Raw genomic sequence first — 26,226 nt, 5'->3', positions numbered from 1 at the left:
CCGGTCACGTGGGTTAGCAACAGGCAGCAGCCAATGGGAGCGCGAGTCAGGTGCTGCGTGCCCTCGCCGCCGGGGGAGGGGGTGGCCGTGGAGGCGTCCGGGCTGCGGCGTTTGGCTGCGAGGCCGGGTGGGTGCTGTGCTCCCCTCGGAGCCTGCTGCTGCAGAGGGGGCTGGACAGGCTTTAAAGTAGGGCTTGCCACGCCCACGCTCCGCAGCCGCGACCCGGTAGGGGACCGTGCGTGGCGCGGGTGGGGAGGGACCGCATGGGGAGTCCAGTGCCCCCGTCCCAGTCACTTGTTGCTTAGCAAGAGCCTTGGGACTGTCACTTGGACCCACACAAGGGGATTAAAACCAAAAGAATGAAGAAGCTCCTAGCATTCAGTGGCAGGGGTCCGCCCTGACCACCTCGTCCCACCGGGCATCGTCCTTCATTCCGCCGCATCCCCAGATTGGCCCGAAGAGGCCAAAGCAGAAGAAAGCCAGGAACTGGGTCAGAAGGAAAAAGTCAGCTTAGTTGGTTTTAATTATTTTAAATGGAAAAGCCACATCCAAAAGTGCAAATAAGGACTTTTACGGTCATCCCACCCTGTTGACATAAACCAGCCCACCCCTGATCCCAGAGAAGACCACAACACACGGTGTCAGAGGGCTGTTGCAGGGACTGAGCAAAATCGAGGCGACAGGCAAGCATGGTTTCCATCAGATTCTTTCTTTTCTGGTTTCCTGGTCTGGGCACACATTTCATCCTGTTAATGGGGTCTCTGTCTCCCTCCCTTTTTCCTGCTCAAGTTCACCTCAGGTCTTCCTCTGAAACAAATCCAGGGAGCAGATGGCCTCAGAAGGGCATCTAAATAATTCCCCAACCACCGAGCACCTTGAAAGGCTATAAGCTGTGATACAGTTGTAAGGTGTTACAAAGACAAGACAATGTCCACTTGCAGAAATCTAACTGTCCTGTTCTCAAAGTTCCCTAGGGAAAGATATTATTCAGTATCCTTTGATAAGGTACTACAAATGCTAATTACCTTAGCTAAGATCTAATACGACCTCTCTGATCCCAGTTTTGTTTCTGTTTAAGCTCATTCAGGCTCAGGTACCCTGAGAACATTTGTCCAGTGGCTTATGGGAATGATTTACAGGATGTGCATTTCCCCATTAGGAACAGGGACCTGACTACTAGCTGACACTGGGAACCAAGCCTGAATAACAGGCCCCAAGGGATCTGCTAGGGCTACTTGATAAGGTGGTCCACTGAGTCATGTTTTCTTCCTTTAGGTGAACCCTGCCAGCAAAGGGTCCACATCAAGGAATCATCATTGATTGGTTCAGAGAACAGAACTTATGGGCCTGCTGTATGTTGATTAATTGTTATATTTTTGCAAGCATTTGATTTTTAAATGTATCACACTCCCAAGTTTCTAGCTAGGGCAGGATTTTAACCATAGCATGAGGATGTGCTTTTAGTCTAATCAACTGATACATATTGAGCTCTAAGTGCCAGGCGTCTGCTTAGTTACTGGGAATATAGCATTATGCTAAGGAATTCAGAGAATGAAGTGGACTCATGGAGTGAGCATGGATCCTGTTTCCATAGTCCAAGAACAGGTCACTTTCCCTGCACTGGTTGGTGGTGGTTCTCTCTCAATCTGCTCTCTCTGACTCCTCCTTCTAGGTCCTTCATTCTTCCTGGGACATTCTGGAATTTGGAACAATACAACCAGCCCCATGTTTAATATTACTAAATAAGATGGTGTGAGAGGCAGCGTCATGGGCTGAATACCTGGTTCCAGCCCTGGCTGTGTCATTGACAAAACTACAAATCTTTAAGAGTTGAGTCTTGGCTTCTTCATCCTTAGAATGGAATAAAGACTCCTATTTGGCAACTCCACCCAGTTCAAAATTCAGGGTCTCAGTTTTCTTGTCTATAACTTGAGGAACTTGAACTAGATTTACAGTCTGAAATTTTTTCTTTAGAAGTGGATTCCCTTTTTAAATTAAAATCTAACATAAAATCCCAACATATAAAACAGATACAGACAGACTTGCTTTACTGGCCCTGAAGGAGCAGGCCCTGAGCCCTGTACATTCGCTTCTTTTCTTTTAAAGGCTCTCCGGTATCTGTGAGGCACCTTGGATTTCACCAAACACAGATGAAACTCACAGTGCAAGATGATTGTCTTAAAGAACCTTCCATTTCTGAAATCCTCTAAACCAGAATTTCCTAACAGTGAATGTTCTAAGATGGAACCCATTGTCTTTGATTGTTTATTAATAGATTGCAGAAGATAGTCACCAGCTTTGCTAAAACCAAAATACATTTCATGACTCCCTCCCTCTTTGTAAAACCAATCTCTCTGCCAGAGAACAAAATTAGATTTCAATGGAAGATAGTACAGTGTAATAAGGAAAACACCTCACTGCAGATGCCTTTAACTAGCCCTACAACCTTGATCAAGTTAAGGAACCTTACTGACCTGTCCACATCTAGAAAATAAAGAGGCTGAGTAAATTTAATAATCATAGGCATGGGCACCGTTCCTGGTTCTTGCAGCCGAGGCCCTAATGAGCTTCCTCCAGTTAAACAGCTTTCCTTCCACCTTGCCTATAGGCCCCACCGTCCCGCCTTTAATAGGTGTACATGCACCCTATTTAGAGAAAGAAGGGGAGGGCGGGAGGACAAATTAGGTTGTAAATAACACCACCAGGACATCATTATTGTGTTTTCACAGGTGGTTTGAGCCCACGGCACTCCTTGACTCCCAACTCACGAAGCAGAGGCCACGTCGCATTAGTAGATTCCTGCTGGACCTTCAAGGCACTGGGCACATTTGAGGGCAAAGTAAGAAAATTCTAGTGTTTGGGAAATGTTTAAAGGAAAGAGCCTGGGTTAAGGATCCAGGACCTAGGGTTGGCCCAAAAGGAGCGGCCCCCATAGGGTACAGGCAGTGTGATTCATGGCCTCCAAGCATGTCTGTCCTAGGAAAAGGGAACCTCAGGGTGGACATGAGAACAACAGCCCTGGTCATGGCTGTGACTTGGTTATAAGTTAACTTTATGGGTCACTGAATGTCTGGAAGCAGACTATAAAAAGAAGAAAGGGTCACCAAAGAGCTTTGTGTTGGAAATGGCTGTGACCAGTTGCTTCTGGAAGGGAGATGTATTGACCGCCATAAAACTTGATAGGCTCGGGGCTTGTCTGTTAAGGCTGGAATCGGAAGTAAACTCTGGACCTAAGTAATTGGTACGAAGCTGTGTTTAAGAGCAGAAGCAGAGAGGAGTTTATTCCAACTAGTAAACATATGGAATCCAACCAGTGCATACGATGGTCCATTCCTGGTGACCTCTAATCCCAAAGGACTTTCTTTGGGCCCATTCAGGTTAATTTTAACATCCAAGAAAATGGGTACAGTTTGACTTTTACCAAACTGGATTTTTTTTTTTAAATCTCCTTATTCTTGGAACAGCAAAGCATTTAAAGTAAAAATAAATTTAAAATGGCTGTTACTGAGACTTGGTGTCCTTAACTATGTCCATTTTTGGAAAAGCAATGCATTAGACACAATGTTAACTTCTATTCAATTATCGTCTTTAATTTTAGCATGCTTTGGTTAGTCCAAAGTTATTTATTAAGCACATACTTCACATAATCTGGTGTTATAGACATAGCATCTAAAATTTGTAGACAAATAAAAAAAAAAAAAGATTCTGCCAGAAATGCTTCAAAAAAACACCGTTTTTTGCACTTAGTGTTTTTCAAGGTTGGTCAAGAAAGTGCAGTGCAAATTTCATTCAAAGGATGGTGTAGAAAACCGATGAACAGAGTTCCAGAAGGCCAAGAGTACATCTTAGCCATCATTATCTATAGCTGTGTGGCAATAGAGCATAACTTCTCTGAGGCTCTGAAAAACAAGGGAGGTTGAACTAGGTCCTATTCCTTTTCACAAACATTAACCATAATAATAGATGATATTTTTAAAATAAGGACTTTGCATTCTTTATCAGTCATTCCTCATAACAACCCTATGATGCATATATTATCATCATCCCCATTTTTAGATACGGGAACTGGGTTTAAAGAGATTTTGAAACTTGTCAAGGTCATGCAAGGCGTAAGTGGCATAGCTGACATTGAACCTCGTCTTCCTCCACCTTCCAATGTGTGCTCAGCCATTTCACAATACTGAACTGCCTTAGAGCTAACCCAGGAGGGAAAGCAACCTGCTTTTTTACTTGCACTGGTTGAGTAGACCTTATTCCAAAGCTTGAGGCCAGAAGTATTTTGGATTTCAGATTTTTTGTTATTCTGGAATATTTGTAGATCTATAGTATATATCTGGGTGTTACGGTTTGGATATGAGGTGTCCCCCAACAGCTCCTGTATTAATACAGGAGTGCTGCGGGGTGAAGTGGCTGGATTGCGATCACTCTAACCTAATCAGTCCATCTGATTTGAATGGACTGACCAGGTGGTAACTGGAGGCCAGTGGGGTGTGGCTGGAGGAGGTGGGTCAGTGGGAGATGCCCTGAAGAGTTCCCCTTCCCTGCAGTCCCTCCCCACCTTCCCTCTTCTCCCCTGCTTTCTGGCCCCACCACGAGCTGGGCAGCTTTCTTCCACTGGGCCCTTCTGTCATGCTCTACTACCTCACCTTGGCTCCCGAGCAGTGGAGGTGACCATGTATGAACTGAGACCTCTGAGACCATGAGCCTCAAGTAAACGTCTTCTCCTTCAAGTAGTTCCTGTTGGGTGTTTTGGTCACAGAGATGCAAAAGCTGCGTAAAACACTTGGGATTTAAGCCTGAAACCAAAATTCGTTTATGTTTCATGTGTACCTTGTACATGTGATCTGAAGCTAATTTTACACAGTATTTTCAATGCCCCTGAGTTTTATCTACCAACTCATCATATGAGGTCCGCTGTGGAATCTTCCACTTATGGTCTCATGTCAGTGCTCAAAAGTTGTGGATTTTGACTTTTCAGATCAGGGATGCTCAACTCATATCAGGTTTTCATCTGGACTCCTCAGAGCTGTGAAAGGAACCCCCCCTAAATGGGCCACTGCTTCCTAGACTTTCAGACACTCCCATAAATGGCTGCTAAAGCAGAGACGGAGACATCCACCTGGGGAGAAGAGCATCAGGGGACAGTGTGCTAGGAGGGCTGAGGGGCAAACCAGACTTGTGGTTAGTCACTGTGCCCCAGCAAGCAGGAGCCACAAGGTCCTGGCCACCCAGAAAAGATGGGCGGGAAAGACAAGGGGGTCCAGTGACACCTGGCTGAGACCTTCCTGTCACTTCCTCTCACAACCCCGGAAGCCAAGCCTGGCTTCTGAAGGTTCCTATGGCTCTTCAACCAGCAAAGCGCCAGGTGTATAGCTCAGTGTAGCCAAGAAACAGCAGCTGAACCCTTTCAGGAAGCGGAGGCAGTCTGATGTGGCTTCTGGTTTCCCCATCCCTGAATCACTGCTCCTGCATGGTCCCCTGCAAAGCATCTACAGGCTCCATCCATGACATACTGTTTAGGATGCACAAGTCGAGTGACCAAAGACCTAGAGTCTCTGGAATGAAATGATCCCTTTGAAGCAAGTAGAATCCCAAGGCATTTCCTCCAGAGGCCATGGGGAATGTTTTGGTTTCCACAGTGTCTGAAATGAAAAAAATAGCAGTGTGTCTTGAGAAGGACACTAACACCCAAAGCAGGATTGCATACAGCCCTGGTCTTGGTGTTTTGGTTTGGATATGAAGTGTCATCGCTTCCCCTTATGACTGCTAGGTTAGTTCAGTTATCCCAAGGCCAGAAGAAATGCTACATAAGAGAGAAGTATAACTGCAAAAAAAGACTAAAATATACTTAATGGGTTAAATAGAAAATAATCAGCTCTGCTGAAGAATGTCAACTTTAAAAAGTTTCACATTTTTTTCCTGAGCTTTCAGAAACAATAAAAATGATCATGTCCATTATCAAGAAAGAGGAAAAAGGTTTATGCATATTCTCAAGAGTAACAGTGGAAGAGTTAATTCCCTGTTACTTGTTTATATTAGATTATCTTGAATCTGTATCGTATATATAAATTATACTTTCTCCATCTCTCTTCCAATCTATTTCAGTTGCTTGAAAACTACATCACACTTTGCTGAAAAAAATTAAATATATATATGTGTGTGTGTGTGTGTGTATATATATATATATATATGAATTTCCAAGCATTTTAGAAACATTTGAGAGCCATACCCTCAGGCCAGATCATTTCTTGGTCTTGATCATCTCTTTTGTAAGCCCTTACCACCATGGTTCCCCATGTCCCCAGTACCCCATACACAGACAGACAGATACGAATATATATGTGTGTGTGTGTGTGTGTGTATTCTGTGAACCCCTTTTTCAGCTCCCTGGGGTGATATTACTATCTGGGGAATCCCTTTGAGGACTGAGTAACTATTCAACCAGAAAGAGGTCTGGCTTTGAGCTGGAAGACCAAGAATTGATTCAAGCTCTGCCTCTACCACACACGAGAACTTCCTGACAAACTGCTTCACCTCTCCAGTTCTATATAAAGAAAGGGAAAGAACTGGGTGATAACTTTCTAAGAAAATATCTCTCTTGAGCAAATCTTATGAGCAAAAGCAGGGCCTCCGTGAGAGCACTGGATCCTTTGGAAAAGGGTCTGAGGACTGCAGACGGACAGGTACCTTGAAATCAAACACGTGATCTAGAGTGAGGGGCAAAGACTGCTGCCTGTCCTCAGGAAATCCCCCAGCAGGCTCCAGGCAGAGGGAGACACTCCTGGTTTTATTCTGGAGCACACATTGAAGATTCGGAGGTTGGGACTCTGGGTGTGCTCTAGGGTGGACCTGTCCTCTGATCTGGTCGGGGATACTTTGATCAGGAGAGACTCTTGTGAGCTCATGCATGTGCCTGTGTGTGTGTGTGTGTCCATAACGAGTCTGAGCGTGGGTATGTGTATCTGTCTGTGTATGGGGTACTGGGGACATGGGGAACCATGGTGGTAAGGGCTTACAAAGAAGATGATCAAGACTAAGAAATGATCTGGTCTGAGGGTTTGGCTCTCAAATGTTTCTAAAATGCTTGGAAATTCCAGCCTAAATCTGTTCCTGCCCCTCCCTCCACACCTACCACCTCACAGCTCTCCCTATGGGAAAGGCCTCCCTAGGGGACTAGCACCTCTAGCCTTTGCCAGTTTCCCTCGAAATGACTGCACTTCCTGCAGCCCTGTTCCCTCACCAGAGGAAAATCGAATCACCACAGAGGAGCCATGTGGGAACCTAATGACTTAACCCAAAGCACAGGGCCAGGCAAGTGGGAGGAACCATGCATTTTAGTTTCTGAACATTTATTGGGTGTCAGTCACGTGTGAGGTCGAGAGCCAGGTCAAGACCTCCCGACCCTCCCGTGCTGGGTGTGGGCAAGCCACCTAACCTCTAGACCCTGGTTCAGGTCTCCGTTCCAGGCTGCTGTAGTAGTCAACGCACCTCCAGCCCCAAGACTAGTCTTCTCACATGATCCCAGCCCTTTGCCCAGTGGGACAGAGAGAGCAACCAGCCAGACCAAAGAACGCAGGCTCAGAATTGGACCAATGACCTCAGTTCTTCCAGTCGACGTGTGTATAACTTCTCTACCACCAGGTAGAGAGAAAAGCTCACCAGCTGGACGTGAAGAGGAAGCTCACAGCCTCCTCATGCTCTGGTGGCCATCTTGGCATGCCAGAAGCCAGGCTTGGGTGATGTTGACTTTGAGGAGGATGGAGAGGCAGGAGGGAGCTAAATAAACCAGGGACCTGGTGGGCACGAGGCAGACTTTTCTCCACTGTTCAGCTACTTCGGCCAATTAAGTCCCTGTGGTGCTTGAGCCAATTTGAGCAGATTTTCTGTTGGGTGCAACAAAGATGCCCCTAACTGCAGCACCCCCGTAGGCTGTGATACGTCGCCAGTTTGAGCCAGACTTTTTTTTATGATTTTATTGGTTACAGCAGACCATCCTCAGATTACTCAGGCCCATCTGAGTAATCCAGAAGCAGAGTCCCAAGTCCTTCAAAGTGCTCAAGTCTCTCTCTCCTGGCTCTTTTGCAGCCAACGTGCATAAAATGTGTCCCAGGGTCTTGAAAGGTTTGGATTTGCTATGGTGTGAATGTTTGTGTTCTTCCAAATACGTGTGTGAACAATCTCACCTGGTATTAAGGAGCGAGGACTTCGGGATGATTAGATCATGAGACCAGCGTCCCCATAAATGGAATTGGCATCTTTATAAAATAGGCCTGAGAGATCCCTCAGCCCTTCCACCTCAAGGACATGCCTAGAAAGTGTCATCTTTGAACCATAAACCAGGCCCTCTCCAGACACCAAATCTGCTAGTGCCTTGATCTTGGGCTCCCCGTCCTCCAGAATTGTAAGAAATAAATTTCTGTTGCTTATAATCTACCCTGTGGTATTTTGTTATAGTGCCCTGATGGGATCAGAATCCATTTCCCACTCAAACCATACATAAACAGTGGGCATCACTGTATTGTATTGGTTTTGCGACGGCTGCATAACAAATTATTCCCAGAACACAGCAACTTAAAAGAGCAAATATTTACTGCCTGAGATATCCAGGTGCAGTTTGGCTGGATAGTTCTGGCTCAGGGCCTCCCGTGAGGTTGGTGATAAAATGTCAGCCAAGGCTGTAGTCATCGAAGACTTACCTGGGACTGAGATGTGCTTTCAAGTTCACCCAGGTAGTTCTAGGCAGGACTCAGTTCCTTATTGGCTATGGCCTGACTTTTCCATTGCTGGGCGCTTGGGTTTCTCCACAGCTGCTCACAGAGAGAAAGACAGGAGAAAGGGAGTTGCGGGGAGGGTGCAGAGAAAAGAAAAAAGAAAGCAAGGTAGAGGCCATGCCCTTTTATGACCTGATCTTGGGGGTGACATGCCATCACTTCTGCCATATTCTATTTGGTCACACAGACCAACCCTGGTACAGTGTGGAGGAGGGCAGCACTGTGGGACTACTGGGGGTGAATACCAGGGCCCAGGCCCTGTCGGGGCCCCCCTGAAGACCAGCCACCACAGCGAGCACGGGTCCTCTTGGCCCTCACTCTCCCAGGCCCAGTCTTCCTGGATTTCCCTTCTCCTCTCACTCACCTCTCCCCCTCAACACAGCGACTCGCCTCTGTATCCTTGTCTCCTGCCTCTTCGACAGGTCTCACCTGCCCCATGTGGGCATCCTCAAAGCCAGTTCCCACTCCAGGAGGAATTGTTAGTGAGTCTTTTAAGAAATGGGAAGTTTTTTATCCTGCTCTACACTCTATAAATGTATTTATATATCTATTTATTTATCTTCCCTTGATAATAAAAGGGACAACTTTAAATAGCCACAAAGCACTGAACATTCCTTGGATTCTTCTCTCAATTTTCCCCACTCCCCACCCGAGACCACAGTGCCCTTTTCCTGTGAGAATTATGTACTCCTTGGAAGCTGGTGACTGTCCTTGTCACTGTGTCCTCTCCCCTGCCCCCATGTTTCCCAAGCTCCATTTCATCCATGTGGAAAAACAACATTGCTCTTAGGTCAGCTCAGCGGGGTCCGCGGGAGGGAGACCAGACAGCAGCTCCCCTCCTATGGCAGGTGGTGGAGACCTCTCGAGCCTCATTCAGACGGACATAAATGGAGGTGACCGGGCGGGGACAAGTTGTTTTCCGGGGGCATTGCTATAGGAGGAAGGAAGACCTGAATTACGAGGGGAAGTGGCATAGAAGCCCACTGATGCAGAATGCCCAGGACCTGGTGATCATGTCCGTCTGTCCTGAGTTGACATTATCGAGCACTGTTCTAGGAAGCAGGCACCCAGTGTAGAGCAAAGACACCCAGAGGACCCGCCTTTTGCAGCTTATATTCTAGTAGGGAAAGACTTAACAATAAGCACATAAATACACATGAGACTGAGAAGATAAATAATATCTTTGCAATAACCCACCCCTAGTTAACTTTATTTCTAGATCCTAGACCTATTGACTCCAAAAAGTTTAGTAACTGAAAAAAAAAAATACATATTCTCAGGCCAAGAATGGCACATGAAATGGACATCAAGAGAGGTAAGAAATAAGAGTTCATGTCTTAGAAAACTCGTTATGTAGCATACACATATCATTTGAATTCAGCAAAAAATGTATTAAAAATCAGTCGTCATTCTGTATCTACTGAAAAATCTGGGTTTACCTTAAAACAAAAACAGCATTTTAGAAGTGAAACTCAAAATATTTAGTGGTGGAAACAAAACGAATATATTGTCACTCCTGGAAATTGGAATATTCAAGGCACATCCACAAACTTAAAAATGATTCAAACAAACAAAACAGACTCATGCTATAATGAAAAATATATGAGATTTTTACTCCCTGAGAAACCTCCTTGGTTTCTGGGAGGCGTGGAAACCGCCCTGTCCTTAGAAGTTGTAGTTACAGCTCTAGAGATGAAGGCCAGGAGGGGGCGATGGCTCTTTTGCAAGCCCCTTCTTGGGTTCTGTTTTCCTTTCCAAATCTCTTACTCAACTTCTTTATCTGTGACTCTGTCGCACAGCGGTCAGCGATCAGCAATCGTCATCTGTACCCTGAGTGCTGGCAGGATTAAACATCCTCTGAGGTGTCTTTTCTTATCTTCCCTCCCTGCCCATCCTGGGGCCCTCAGGCCCCTGTCACCCAGCCCCTGTGCCTTAGAGACTGTTCTTGATATTGGTGTTGATAAGGGGCAGGGGGGTGGCTTTGAATGTCCATTGTTTGGAACCTTCCTGGATTTGCGTGTCTAGGTAAGCCATCAGCCATGGTAGCATTTCTGTCTTGTTTTAGGACAACAGAGTCCTCTCCTGCTTAATTCATTTAATCTCATAACAGCCCCGAGAAAAGACAGAAGTTGGAATTGCTAGCTGGTGGCCCAAAGCACTTCCTTTCCTCCCTGGATGCATAGTCAGATTTCCCAGCATCCTTTGCTCTTAGTGTGCTGGGGGACTGAGCCACTTCCTGGCGTGGCAGCCCCACAGGAGTCCCCCCACTCTCTTTCCTCTTCCACAGCAAACCTGTGGGCATGGCAGACCTCTGATGGATGGAGCTCAGAACACAGCCACCTGCCAATTAGGAAGTCTCATTTTGGGTGGGTGGAATGGGGGGGGGGGACGTCTATTGCATTATTCTACAGAGAGGTGGGTGTTCTGTTGTAGTACCTAGTATTACCTTCGCCAAGCTTAAGTCTCCTCTGCTTTATTACCAGTGTGACAGATTCATAGACTTTATCTCATGTGAGAAAGTGGAAGCCAGTATTATTTTTGTTACGCCCCTCCCTCTTTGCAGCTGGGCAAACTGAGGTTCAGAGAGGCCAAGTAACAGTACCCAAGGTCACAGAGCTGGTGAGAGGTGGAATTAGCTCTCTGGTGCAGGTGCAGTCAGCCCGAAACCCTGTGATCTTTCTATGAAACCATGATAATCTCATAACAGCTTCGCAATTACACTGACCTGCATTCACCTTCAAGGTCATTCTGCAGGTTCTGTGCAGAAGGAGACTCCTTCCCGGCATGCATTCAGTACTAATGTTCCCACCGCCCACAGGGCTCTGTAAATGGTATTACATGTGTCATTGTTCTTAGATTCTTAGATCCCATCTATCTACTGTACTTTATTTTTCTGAAATCCAACAGGAACAATTTAACCCTTTCCATTTACTGCACTCTGAAAGCAAATGCTGCCACCCTTTACACAAGCATTGGAAAAATATTGAATGTCCACGATGTGCAAAGCACCGGGCATGAGGCTGTGAGGGATTTAAAACTGAAGAAGTAAAGCACAGTACCGTGACTAAGAGGGTGGACACCAGAATAAGTGTCTGAATTTAAGTTCTGATTCCACTACTTACTAGCTCTGTGATGCTGGACCATTTACATAACTTCTCTGTTTCGCTGTTTCCTGACCTGTGGAACTGGAGGATATTAGTACCAACTCATGAAGATATTGGGAGCATTAAGTGAAGCGACACATAGAGCGCTCATAAAACGGCACTTGGCCCCACGTGAGTGCCAATGGCCATTAACTGTTATTCTCAGATAAATGATGCCCATGCCTTGGCTATGTACTATTTATCAGCATCAGCATGTGAACTTACAAAGTTATGAGAATCCATTTTCCTCTCATGGCTTCAAATTGCCAAAATCTTGGTGCAATTTTTCTTAAGTCAGAAAAATTTCTTTCTTTCATATCCTGGTGAATAATTTCCATTCCCCAATCTCTTCTGGGATCAGGGACTAAGGAGAGAAACACAGACCCTTTTTCTTCCTTTCTTTCTTTCTTTTTTTTTTTTTTTTCTGTGCCACACACTACACTAAGCACTTTACATCTGGCTTTTTTGTTTGGTTTCCTTGGTTTTAATCCTCTCCGTAACCTTAATTTCCTGTTTTCAGATGAGGACCTCTAGACCTCAGAGAAGCTAGTGCCTAAATGTCAGGGCTGGGATTCAAAACCAACTCCACCAGCTCCAGACCCCGAGATCCTAACCCCCAAAGCTAATGCCCCCCAACTCGATGCTGGGATCCCCACTAGTCTGCTGAAAGCCTCAGAATTTCACAACCCTCTAAGAATATGGTCAAGAAAGCAGGGATAGTTGTTTTAACCAGAATCCCAGGAAATGAGGCCCTCGATATTAACAAGACAGCTTCCCTCCTAAGAGCGAAGGACCCTGGAAAGGGGTATTTTAATCATGGGTGTCATATTTTATGATTGTGTCTGTTTGTATTTAGAACACTTGTTATCCTTGATGTTTTCGCCCTGAGGACATCCAACTGAACAAAATCGCATACATCTTTGTGGATTACCCTTCCTGCATCCATAAGTTATCTGCCCTTTTAAAATAATTTGCACTGAAACACCAAGTGTTTTTTCTAATGGGAATAGACAGCTAGTGTTTTTTGATGCAAATGACTTCTCCCCACAATCTCCCCAGCCCAGAGCTAAATCTGCAGCAGCAGAGGAGGGCTCAGAGGGCTCCGTGCTTCCAGAAGCAATTTAAGCACAGCAGTTGGGAGCTGCAGCCTGACTTCAAGCCCCCTGCTCCATGTTAGGAAAGGCGAAGTGAGACATCAGAAAACATGGGCTATAATGAGCAGGGATACTTTAAGGGCGTTTATTATAACATCCACCACTCTTGTTTTTAGGAAACTGGCTTCCATTCAGGTGGGTTTGCATCCATCCATAAAGATTAAACTGGTAAAAAAAAAAATCATAAACATAATCTCTTGTATCACAGGATACTGTTTCCTCCCAGAGATAAGGTATTGAACATTTTTTAATTTTAATGGTATTTCTGAACTTGATCTGTGGTGAAAATCAAGAACTTAGTTTTTTGGTTTTTATTTTTGGGTTTTTTAAAAGTTTTCGATGAACCTTTATTTGTTTATATGTGGTGCTGAGAATCAAACCCAGTGCCTCACACATGCCAGGCAAGTGCTCTACCACCAAGCTACAACCCCAGCCCCAAGAACTCAGTTTTAACTTATTATTTCCTCTAGCACTTCAAGATGATGTTTTAAGTCACTCAAGGTGTGCTTTGATTTAGCTGCTTACGCCTCAATAAACCAAACCTCAGCTCAATATCATAACCGATCAGAATATACCCTATGTGTATGTATGAGTGCACGACCGAGATAACTCTATATCATGTAGAACCAGAAGAATGAGGAGTTATACTCCACTTATGTATGATGTGTCAAAATGCATTCCACTGCCATGTGTCACTAATTAAAACAAAGTAAAGCAAAGCAATAATAATAATAGATTGGAATATTTAAGTATAGAAAATGAAATAAGCCCTGCACCAAGGAGGAAAACTTGAGTATTGCGACTTCTTAGCTAAAAATAAATCTATTTCTCACGATAGCCCTTTTTTTCTTTTTGAACATATAACTGACTTTGGAAGAAAAGGAAAATATATTGAAAAAAGGCTATTTTTAAGACTAATGAGATGTTTGAGAAATTGGCTCTGCAGGCAAAAGAAAGAATTATGCACAACCTCAATTGTTGTTTGAATCATAATTAATAATTACTGTTAGTCCTTAGCATTAATTGCTACAGTGACACTTTCAGCAACTCTCAGGCCAGAGCACCCCAGTGCAGCGACTCCCTGCCTGTTGGAGGTTGGACAGCAGGGTCCTCTGTGGTGGGAATGGAGAGCACTCACCCTGAGAACCCTGCCTGGGGACATTAAATCATTTGCAGACCATTAAACGTCCAGCACCCTGATGGAGTGAGGTGTCTGGAGCAAGTTTCTCATGCATTCCACGCCCGGCCTCCCACGGATCCCACTGTCCTCCTGCACCCTGGACTCTTCAGGGGCTGATGCTGGCGGCAACCTGGCCTTGCAGAACGTAAACTACCTCCTGGGCAGCCTCTCGTTCATCATGTCCCTCATCCATTCTGGCCACCTCCTGGGAATATTCCTGATTCTTGGTTCTCTGTCCCTTTCTCTCTAGGGTTTCTTAAGCAAAGGTCTGCAGATGTCCCACACGATCACATGGTCAATGTTTAACATGCAGAGTCCCAAGTCTTGCCCCAGACCTACGCACTGGAGCCCCAGTAGGTCCTGGGAAAATTCACTTAACAGGCACCTGCCGCCTCTTGTCATTCTAATAAATGCCCAAGGTCCAGAAGCACCAGGCCCATCCAGGACTCCGCACCTGTCCACCTCGGGCTTCCCTCCACTTGCTTTTCCCTCTTAGGCATCCTGTTCTTGCTAGTTCATTACAATTCCCAAAAGCACAAGAGGAAGGCTCTAATGGACTTGGACCTCCCCTGGAAGCCTTCCTTTCTGCTCTGCTCCACTCCCTGAATTCTCCTCTGAGCAGACTCAAGGCATTTTAAATTGCACTCTTTCCTCCCTCCTTACTTAAAAGCAAATGCCGGCATCCTTTAAATCATCATCCTGTCTCACGGCAATTTCTTCTAGACCCTTGGGCACAATGACAATCAGAGTAGAAACCCAGATTCTCCCCTTCCTCTAAGGGGGCAGAGACCCTGGGATCAGCCAATATGGCATCCTTCTACCAAACCCCACCACCCCACCATGCTCATAGCAGTGGGCCTCAGACTCTCTCTTTGGGGCCCAGAGAGGGAGTGGTGGACTTGCTTTAGGACCAGTTCATGAGAACACCAAACTTATGATACACCAATCTGATATTAACCCCCATGCGTGGTCCCTTTTGTCATTTCACGTAGGTCACAGGCAGCCTAAGAAAGTTCTCCTGCTGACAGTGAGAGCCATGCCCTGCTGAGACAGCCAGTGTGGGCAGAGCGTCTCTCCGCTGAGTTCCCAGGGGGGCCTTATCCAGGGGCCACGAAGCAGGAAGGGTCATCTGGCTTCTCTCAATCCCTGCCAGAGCCCCTTCCATGAAAGGGTATTGTAAGTTCAAAGGACGGCCACTAATGATTTTAAAACCCTCAGCCTGCACAGGAGTTATGAATGTTAACATCGGGATTGTTCCCACTTTCCTCTTTGTTCTCAGGGCAAACACCCCAGTGACGTAGGAAATGGAGTGATGGGAAAGAACCATTGCATTGTGACCTGTAAGGGAGCCCTGAGCACATTCTGTTTTGTTTCTTGAATTCTATTTTCCTTTAGGACACAGAATCCTTACTGTTTTTTCATACTCATCTCTTGAAGGAAGGAGGAGGAGAAGGAGGCTTAGGAAAGAAGAAGAAGAAGAGTTGAACAAGGAGTAGAGAAGGAGGAGGAGAGGAGGAGGAAGAAGAGGAAGACGAGGAAGAGGAAGAAGAAGAAAAGGAAGGGCGATGAGGAGGACATTTGGGATCTGAAATTTGCTCTCACATTCCCTTTGGGATGCGATCATATAGGGAAGATTTTAAGGAGCTGTTTCTGACCCCACGAGCCAGCGAATACCCCCCTCTTGCTCCCAGTGCTTAAGCAAAAACCAGCTGTGCTCAACATCTGGAAGAGTGGTTCTGACTTCGTTTCATACTATTTGATTCCCACTGGCTTTTATGTTTTCCATAAATGATCGAAGAAAAGTTCTCAGTTGGAAAAAGCAATAAAATCTTCCATAAATTTTTGGTGAGCTCCAGCTTCAGGCAGCTCCTTGGATTCTCCCTCTGCACAGTCCCCATTCTGCAAGGGCCGACTGGCTGCGATGACCGAGGCCTGGACCCTGCCAAAGAGAGAGTCCGATGCCTGCACCCCCTCCCCCGCCTCACTTCTGACAGCCACGGAAGATGGAGTGCCTCTTCTCAGCCCACACTTCTCAGACTTCTATTTTCCAATCATTCCCTGAAAACAATATCTGCCTTTAAACATTAGGACCATGCCTAATGCATAGTGCAGACGCATTTTTTATTATTATCATTCACTTAATTTATAATCATAAAAATAATGAGAATTTATCATGAGGCTGCAATGGATTTTTTTACCAACTTTGTGGCTTAATCCTCAAAACGGTCCTATGAGATAGGTACTTCAATTCCACTGCACAGAAGGAAAAGATGGAATTTTTGAAAAATTAAATAACAGACTGTGGTTCTCTTAGCTCATCCGTGGGGTCACAGAGGCTGCGTTCAACCTGGACAGGGCTGTTTCCAACATCCAACCATGGCCAGAAACAAGAGCCTGCTGTGCCCTCTGGGGATACTGGAGGGACAAAAAGAGATGGCCCTAACCCCATGGACGGTGTGGCCCTAACCACTTAGCCACAACTCCTAAGGTCTAAGTGGTTGCTCTTGAGGTGGTAAAGACGAAGCAGTGATCAGCAGGCCAGCTTCCCAAGAGGGCGTGCCTCACCGTGGCACCCATTTGGCCTCTGGCTTACATGGAGTCACTTGGCTTGGTCTCTCGGTCATAGCTTCAGTCCTCTCCCAGCCCTGGGCGCCGTAACACGCCCAGCCTCCATCCGTCGGTAAAACCAGAGCTCTACCAGTTGTCCAGCAGGTTGGCTCAGAACGTGCCTGTTTTACTTGGACGTGACCCTCATCTGAAAGCCTGGCTGGAGGGTCACTGCTGTCCAGAGCTCGGTGTCTGCAAACTGGATCGAGAGCTCAAGCCGAACACTCAACAGGGTCAGCAGAAACCATGGGAAACAGACCCAAGGGGACTAGGACACCACGTGGCCTCCGACGCCTGCTGCTCATAGGCAGCAGGAACCAGGTCCTGGGGATGCGTCCTCAGACCTAGGTCACGTGCCCCCTCACCTCTCCAGGGCCCCATCTGGCAATAAATTGACTCCAGCTAATAATGACATAAGGGAATTTTGCAAATTTATTATTTCCAAAGGGCATATCAGCTAATATTCTATCACAACTTCTTAACTCCATTTCCTTCATTAAAGAGCTATTTTTGTCCCCAAGGGGGTCATTAGCTTTTCCCCCACTTTGGCTAATTTAGCTTCTATCATGAACCATTACCCGAAGTCTTCTGAACTGATGGGAGACTTCATCCTCGCTTTGACCTGCCTTTCACCAGAGGAATCTTGTCCACTCCGTGTGTGATGCACTTGAAGTGTGGTTTCTTATGTCGTTTTCCAAAACTGTAATAAACAAAGAATATTTTGCATTTCCCAGAGGGTAGCCTTAACCCCAATGCAAAATTTAAGGCCAAATTTTTATCTGATAGAGGCTCCTTGAATCCAAAGCCATTGTCCTGACGGAATCAAAGTATCCTTTAACTATCCCAAATATTCTCCCCCTCCACTACAGCCTGAAAGTTTACTTTTTTGGCCAAAGTAAGGAGTTTGCTTTCTGGGTTTTTTGTTATTGTTGTTGTTTTGTTTTTGCAGTGCTGGGGATGGAACCCAGGGCCTCTTGCGGTCTTATTTCTGCTCTTTCAAAGACAAAAAATAGAAAGAAAAAAAGAAATCGCACTGTCAAAACTGTAAACTCAGTAAAGCTTCTGAAAATAATGGACTGAAATGAGTCCATGACCTTTCCCACTGGGCCAAAGGATACTAAGAGGTGGAAAATGGGAAAGAATCAATGCAAAGTCAGGGTGGTTTTGCAGGCGATTGGTTAGGAACGGAACATTTGTAAATGAGTGTTACTTTTTTAGAAAAGGGAAATGGGGAATGGGCGTGAGGGGATGTCTATTTTGGAATTGTCTTACGCCAGGATTTTAATACCCTTGACACATGCTTCATGGCTGGGGAAATTGTGCCTCTCCCAGGCGACCTTGAAGCTGAGCCACACTAATGAACCCTGGGAGATGAGAATAAAATGTGCAAACTTCTCTGTCCATTTCCTCCATTAATTTTTTCCAATGGATTTTCATGGAACTGTTAATGGATGTGGAATTTGCCAACGTCTACGTTAGGGCTGATTGTGTCTGATGCTTCCCCCAGCCTCACAGGAATCAGTGGGGAGAGACAGGTAAGAAGCCAAACTGGGAGGGAGAAAGAAAAGAGCAATGTCCACAAACATGGGTATAATGAACTCAGGTTGTGGAAGCCAATGACAACTTTGTTAGGCCCAGATATAAATATTTTGTACCTTTCTGCCAGCCTCCGTGGTTTATTACAGGAACCACGGTTTAGAAATTCACAGGCAAGTGTTATAAATTTGAGAACATAAGTTGGACCCCTTCCCATTCCAATAAGCAGTCGCAGGTGTGGTTTTCATGAAATTGTATATTTAGGGATGGAGTGTAGGAGGGAGGGGAGAGCGGTGCATGTTCTAAGCAAACTGTATTTGCATACGCATTATGCACGTACCCAACACACACTTGTGCAAAGATGATTAAATATGTGCCGCGTTGGCAGCCTCTTGCTGTGTTTCCTTAAAGCAGGAATAGCAAAGAGGTTCATCTCGTATGCCAGAGCCAATCAATTTATAGTGAACTGTTGTACGTATGGTGTTGAGAAATATTCAGAGGTCATATCTGGGTTCATGCAACGAATTTTTATTTTGGCCCAACGTGTCCCATGCACAATGGTGGGGCTACTCCATCCTGCTAGTCCAGGGGCACAGTCCAGAGAGTATAGCATAGCTGGTGGCCCCGGGACTGGTACAATGCTGCAGCCTGGAGTGTGGGGGCTGGGAACTAGTGTGGTTTTAGGAGAACTGTACTGACTAACAAGCAATGACTGTGAAGGTGTGGGACCAGCACGGAGGGCAGCAGTGTGGGGTAGAGCTGGGGTGTGTTGCAAGAATTTGTCTCATAAATCTGCCATCCTCAGCAGAGAACCAGCATAAACACACCCACCATACCATGTCACAGTCCAATAGACTTTGTTCATCTGGACAGTTCAGGGTCGTATCATGAAAGTCATTAGAATCCGGACAATGAACCCAGTAAAAGAATTGTCCTCTTTTAATATAGTGGAAGCAGAATCATTTGGGAGCTGTCATTTAAAAAAAAAATTTGTTTTAATTAGTTATACATGACAGTAGAATGCATGTATGCCCTTTGATATATCATACATAGATGGGATATAACTTCTCATTTTTCTGAGTGAACGCATTGCAGACTCATATTGGTCATGCAGTCACATATATACATAAAGTAGTAATGTCTGTTTCATTCCACTATCTTTCCTATCCCCACACCCCCTCTCTTCCCCTCCCTTCATTTCTCTCTACCTAATGTAAAGTAACACTATTCTTCTCTAGTGCCTCCACCTTATTGTGAATTAGCACTCGCATATTCGAGAAAACATTCAGCCTTTGGTTTTTTTGGGATTGGCATATTTCACTTAGCATGATATTCTCCAACTCCATCCATTTACTGGCAAATGTCATAATTTCACTCTTCTTTAAAGCTGAGTAATATTCCATTGAGTATATATGCCACATTTTCTTTACCATTCATCTATTGAGGGACACCTAGGTTGGTTCCAAGGGTGCTGTCATTTGTCTCCGAAACCAGAGCATGTTGAGATCCCTTGTCCTCTGAGTTCCATCTTTGTCCTTCTGCTCCAGCCCCCTGCTCACGTGGGCACCCTCAGCTGTTCTTATGGAGGCGTCACTGGATCCTAAGGTAGAAGGAAGCTCAGGGGTCTTTGTGGATAATTCTTTTACTTTGTGTAGCCAGGGCCACATCCCAAAGGATGTTTCTCCCTGTCGAAACTCTGGTTGAAGAATGTGCTGTCATTTAAATGTGTCCTCCCAAATTTCCAGTGTTGGAAACTTAATCCCCAAATTCAAATGGTAGTAGTGTTTGGAGATGGGGCCTTGGGGAGGTAATTGGGTTTAGATGAGGTCATGAGCATGGGACCCCAATAATGGCCTTAGTGGCTGGCTTGTCACTAAGATCTGAGCGGGCACACTTGCTCTGCCTTGCCACGTGATGCCACCCACCATGTTAGATGCAGCAGAAGGCCCTCACCAGATGCCTCAACCATGCTCCTGGACTTTCTGACTCCAGAATAAACTTTTATTCTTTATAAATTACCTGATCTCAGTTATATTTTTAGAGCAACAGAAAATGGACTAAGGCAGAGCCCCACAGCCAGCCTGCTCCAGGCTGCCCTCTTCCCTGCAGTATTGGAGAGACGTTCCTTCAAAGACCGTTACTAGGTTATGAAAGAAAGGTAAGACCATGAACATTAAAATATTACATTTTCCTCCAAAATCTTCTATTGGTTATGGGGAAAATGCTTAATTTAAAAATAGAAGATATAAACCAAACTTGATGGTAGGATCTAATAACCTGTACCCTTTAGCTGCTACAGACAGATGATTTCCTCTGGTTTTTCCTAAGTCTACACTGTGGATACGAACAGGGCTATGACATTATTAGAAATTCTCTTACAGTGCTTTAGTTTGTCTTAAGGGTTTTTTTGTTGTTGTTTGTTTTGTTTTGTATTTCAATCATACTATTAAGACATTATTTGTTCATGCAACATGACTGTGAAGTCTACCCAGGATTCTTTTCAGTGAATTCATTTAACATGCATTTTTGAGCAAGTAAACTCAGACACTGGCCTCAGAGCTCAGTGATCCCTGTTTTGCTCCAGGCACAGCATGGGAAGTATTGGACGGGGATGTCCAGGGCATGGGGTGACAAGGGGAAGACATCTCTCTGTGACTGGGATGTCAGGAAGGGCTTCTGAGAGGAGGCAACCTCTAGACCGAGGCTTCAAGAACAATTTAAAACTTCAGGGTTTGGTTAGGATGAAAGGAAGACACATTGAGTACCTTAAAAAATGTACTTGTCAAAAGTGTGCTTTCCCTTTGAACCTGCAGCTCTGTTTCTAGAATATTTCCTAAAGAGCTAATCAGACAAGTGCATAAATATGTAGGTACAAGAATATTCATCTCTCTTACTTCTAGTAGGAGAGGGAGGAGGATAAAGAAAGATAAGAAAGAAAAAAAAAGAAAACCTAGATAATCAACAGGAGGAGATTGGGTAATTAATACAAGATACATTCATTTAACTCAGTGCAAATGTAGACAATAAAAGTCATCATTAGATAATGTTTCTTGATAGTCACAATATGTTCCTAAAGAAGAGACCAGACCACCAAAAGGTGGGCCACTGTCTAGCACCCAACACCCCCAGATGGGCCACTGTCTACACCCAATGACCCCCAGATGGGCCACTGTCTACACCCAATGACCCCCAGATGGGCCACTGTCTAGCACCTGAAAGCCCCTGAATCACAGGATGATCCGTGGCACAGCAGCATCAGCAACTCAGGAGCTTGTGGAACCCTGAGTCTCAGACCCACCATTGACCTACTGATCAAAATCTGCATTTGCCCAAGAGGCCTAAACTCTTAGCAAAGAACTCATTAACGTTTGCGAAGCATTAGGCAGGACCGTAGACTATTATTGGTCTGCAGTCCTGTTTCTGCCCATCCATGGCAGTGTGAGAAAAACAGAGGCAATATGTTGAGTCTTCCGCAAAGTTAAAGATATTCAACTTATAGCACTGCCCTATATTCTGAGGTTATGATCTTACATTTTTGGAGTGACACTCCCTTTCTTTTGTACAACGATGGTGATTTTTGCATGGTGGATTTTGTTTGCTGTTTTGCAGGCTTTTGGGGGACCTTCACTGGCAAAATAAACCGTTGGTTTGGAAATCTTATGTATTGCTTTCGAAATTTTACTGAGAAATCTTGGAATCATGAGAAAAGCCAAAACACACAGTTTGCAAGCGAGGCCTAATGCGGGCGTGCAGTTTGGGAGGCAGTCAGCTGCATGGAGACGGCGGTTCCCTTGGGAAGGTGGCACCGCGGACACTCGCAGCGTTTTCTCCTGTTTGGGGTTGTCCTAGTTCCCAGCACTAAGTGTTTGACACAGTAGGATGACATTGGAACCCAAGAAGACAGGCCTTTGGTCTCCACAGTTTAGGAGCCTGAATCTGTCTGGGGACCCTAGGTACACATGGACTGCAGAGCAGAGTCCTCTGAGTTCTAATCCCAGAGCCACCACTTGCTTATGAGCTGGGAAACTTTGTCCAGGTCTCTTAATGCCCTTGTGCCTCAGTTTCCTTATCTATAAGAAAGTTAGGTGCCTAACTTCTACAGCTGCTTTGAGGTTTACATGAGCTAGCCAGGCTGCTGAAATGAATTGTCACAAGTGGGTGCTTTTGTGCTTCTGGAAACTGGAGATTCAAATTCGAGGCTTCTGTAGGACCACGGTCCCTGAAGGCTCTCGCGAGACTCATTCTTACCTTTGTACCTTCTGGTGGCACCAGGCCTCCCATGCCAGTGGGTACCTTAGTCCAACCTCCACCTCTATCTTGACAAGAGCTTCTCTTCTCTCCCCAGAGTCTGTCTCTGACAAGGAAGCCTGTAGTTAGATTCAAGGCATCCCTCAGTAATCCAGAAAAATCCCATCTCTAGAGCCTTAACCTCGTTAAAACCTGCAAAGACCTTTTTTCCAAATGAGGTCATGTTCACAGGTACAGGTTGAGTGTCCTTAATCCAAAATCTGAAAAGCTACAAAATCTGAAACTTTTTGAGTGCCGACATGAAGCCACAAGTAGAAAATCCCACACCTGACCTCACGTGACCAGTCTCAGTAAAACAGTGCTCCGAAAATACTGTATAAAATGACCTCAGGCCCCGGCGTAAGGCGTAGCTGAAGCATAAGTGAATTTTGTGTTTAGGTGTGTGTCCCATCCCCAAGTTATCTCAGTGCAGATGTGAATCTATCCCTGTAAAGTCCTCGCTTAGCATCTGGGCGGCCATCTTAAGTGACAGCCGCCATTGTCCTGCCACCACTCCCTCAAACCAACCCCACCCTCAACCACCCACAGTAGGACCTTCCCGCTCTGACCCCTGAGCCTGGCCCATAAAAGCCCCCAAATCCGAGCCTGTCCTGCCTCTCTCCACTATGGAGGGATGTACCTCTATCTGTCAGCTCTGACAAACTCTCTTGAGTATCTCTGCCTGGTCCCTGTCTTTCATTTCTCACTCACCTGTCTCCCGGTTCCTCACTTTCCTTTCAATCCCCAAATTTGAAAAAACTCTCAAGACTGAAGCACTCTGGTCCCAAGCATTTGGGTAAGGGATCCTCCACCAGTCCTGGGGGTTAGGATGTGAGAGCCACTAATGTAACCCACGGCAACGTACGTGACTCAACTGAACACATGCCAAGAGTTGCCTGTGTCCCATTTCAGTTCCCCGTCCCTGGGAAATTTTTGTTCCAAAGCTTTCTCTAAAGACGCTGGCTCAGAAGCTTCTTGTTTTCCAATTTCCAACCCAAGTGGATTGTGAGCATCACTAAAGATCTCCATCTCAGAGCCCTCGTCCTAAAGGCCCGGCCTTTTGGCTGAGCTTCCTGCAGAAAGAGAGGTTTTGTTGAATCCTAACAAGAACCTTCTCTGGATGGAAGAGGAAGTAAAACTGAGTCTTTTCTGTTTCTCCAGGTAGGCATCTTGCATTCACCTAACACATAACTAGCTCCCTAAGAGCACAGGAAAAACTGGACTTTACACGCAGGGTGCTTTATCTCTTAGACTTTGATAAGGGGACCCTCCAAAAGTGACCCCTGGTGAGCCTGTGCCTCTGTATGGTCCTCCTGCCCTAAGGGCAGCCTTCCAGCAACTCAGCCTAGGGGATTACTGTGGGCAGGACACAGTACCGACCTAGACTTTCAGAGCTGGACTACCAAGGTTCCTTGTGGCTCTTCTAGGTCATCAGATGGGTGTGGCCTCATATAAAGTGGCCCAGCCAGCTGTGAGTTCAAGGTCTACCTGTGCTAGTAGCTCAGGGTGTTTGAAAGAATGAGTTTATGGCTTGGGAAAAGTGACCATTGAGACTTCTAGGAGTCACATTTCATCAGGTGAGTTATGTACATAAATACTTGACTTTCCCTGCCAGATAAGGTTTTTCTCTAATGGAAAACTGCCAGGAGGTATGTAGTTTCTTCTCTCTGCCAGAGCAGTCAACTGCCCCCAGGCGTTTACAGAATCAGGACTAATGAGTGTCACATGTGTGCAAGCCACCACCCACTGGCTCCTCCCTGGGGGGGAGGAGGGTCAACCTCACCTCTATGTGGCACCCTCTAGTAGGACAATGGGAGCCACAAGAGGGAACCCCTTTCCAAGTCTCCTCTGAACTTCAAACTCAGGCTACGAACTCCCTTTGCACAGAGAGACGTAGACTTCTCTGGTGTGTGATCGGGAACACACATAGCCCTCGGTGGCCAATGGAGGGACCTGGCAGGAAAAGTCCCTTGCTCAGTCTCTTCTTTCCAGTGTTCCTTGATACCCAGATCCCTGACCCACAGCATGTAAAATGGTGTCTCTCTCTCACACACACAGGGTCCTAAGGCTCTTATCTGGATATATCAGACTGAAGATAATTATGGCCTCCTGAAAAATGCAAACACTCTAGCAAAGCTGAAGTTCTTCTTTGGATTAGTAACAACATTGCTCCGGTTCTCACCTCAGTCAGCAGTCGCCCCAGAAAGAAGCTAGAGTGACAACCAGCGGCAGTTCCACCTCACTGGGGAACTCCAGGTCCAGCCCCTCCACAGCGAAGCCAGAGACTCCGGAGAATTAGAACCAACAGCAGTTACGGAAGGCTCACGGCTGTCCTGGGGAATGGCACCTTGGGCTAAGGCTGTGGCACCCCTTTTTCTGGTGGTATTTTTATTTTTAATTTCAGGCTACAGGCAGGCTTTGTAAGAATGTAAAAATCAATACAAAAGGTTTGTAAAGGGTGACATGTTTGTTAATGTCTTATTGATTATGCTATTGGTTGTAAATTTTCTAACTTAATAAAGCTCAAGATTTTTTGCCATAAAAGACAGAGGTTATTTAATTAACTGCAACTTAATGCAAACGAATACCATGATACATTGTGACTGCTTCAAAGTGACACCTAATTTGTCACTCTACAAGTAGGCATGATGACACGCGTGCACCCACACACGTGAGAATATTATGCCACTGTAGGAATTAGAGAAGGAATGTTGGTCTAAAAAGGAAAAGCATCCATACCCCAGCTCTTAAGACAAAAGAACATGACAATGTGCACTTAAAGTTATTTAAAAAAAAAAGACTGAGCAGGCACATCGCTGTTTTCTTTATAACAGAAATGAGGAATGGGCTCCTTAAAAGCTAAGCAAAATTACAAATGCCCTTAATTCAGGCAGCATTGTAAAATATTCATGATAATCCATGTTCTGTATCTAAAGTGAAAACTCAGTGACTTAACTCAATGATCTTGCAAAATCACAATTACTTATTTAACATATCTAAGAAATCCCAAACATCTAGACCAGCCCTGGCTTAAGTAGGTACTCTTTCCCAGAACTGAGTTGTTCTGCACATACTGTATGTTCATCGTTCTGTACTAACATGATTTTACAGTTTTGAGTTGTGATCATGTCCTGATGGGTGCTGACGTACTAAAGTATTTATCAGCGACAAGGTTTCTTCTCTTTTCAAACAAATCCTTTAGGAAGATGTGTTAGTTAGCTTTTCATCACTGTGACCAAAATACCCACCAAGAACAACTTTGAGGAGGGAAAGTTCATTTTGGCTCATGGTTTCAGAGGTTGAGTCCATGGCGACGCTCTGGGCCCAAGGTGAGGCAGAACATCATGGTGGAAGGTCATGGTGAAGGTCATGGTGGAAGGTCATGGTGGAGGTGCCCTGCTCAGCTCCTGGCAGCCGGGAAGCAAAGAAAGCAAGAGGAGATGGTGGGCAAGCTATACTCCCAAGGGCACCCAGTGACCCCTGACCTCCAGCCACACCCTATCCACCTACAGTTACCACCCAATCTGCTCAAACTGGGATGGACTGGT

The 26,226-nt window shown here is 45.5% G+C and overlaps 1 long non-coding RNA gene across 2 annotated transcripts; it reads left to right on the top strand.

Annotated features, from left to right (window-relative positions):
* The first annotated feature begins 83 nt into the window (after positions 1–83).
* On the top strand, positions 84–25,207 carry LOC125615589. Of its 2 annotated transcripts, none has more exons than XR_007346229.1 (3): positions 84–225; positions 2,730–2,839; positions 24,737–25,207. It is a non-coding gene; the product is annotated as an uncharacterized LOC125615589 (long non-coding RNA). The 2 variants fall into 2 exon arrangements; XR_007346231.1 differs by lacking the exon at positions 24,737–25,207 and adding an exon at positions 7,454–8,390.
* Positions 25,208–26,226: the final 1,019 nt, after the last annotated feature.

Source organism: Marmota marmota, unplaced genomic scaffold, assembly GCF_001458135.2.
Source record: "Marmota marmota marmota unplaced genomic scaffold, marMar, whole genome shotgun sequence".
In the NCBI taxonomy this organism is placed as follows: domain Eukaryota; kingdom Metazoa; phylum Chordata; class Mammalia; order Rodentia; family Sciuridae; genus Marmota; species Marmota marmota.
This window is presented reverse-complemented; position numbering and strand designations above follow the sequence as displayed.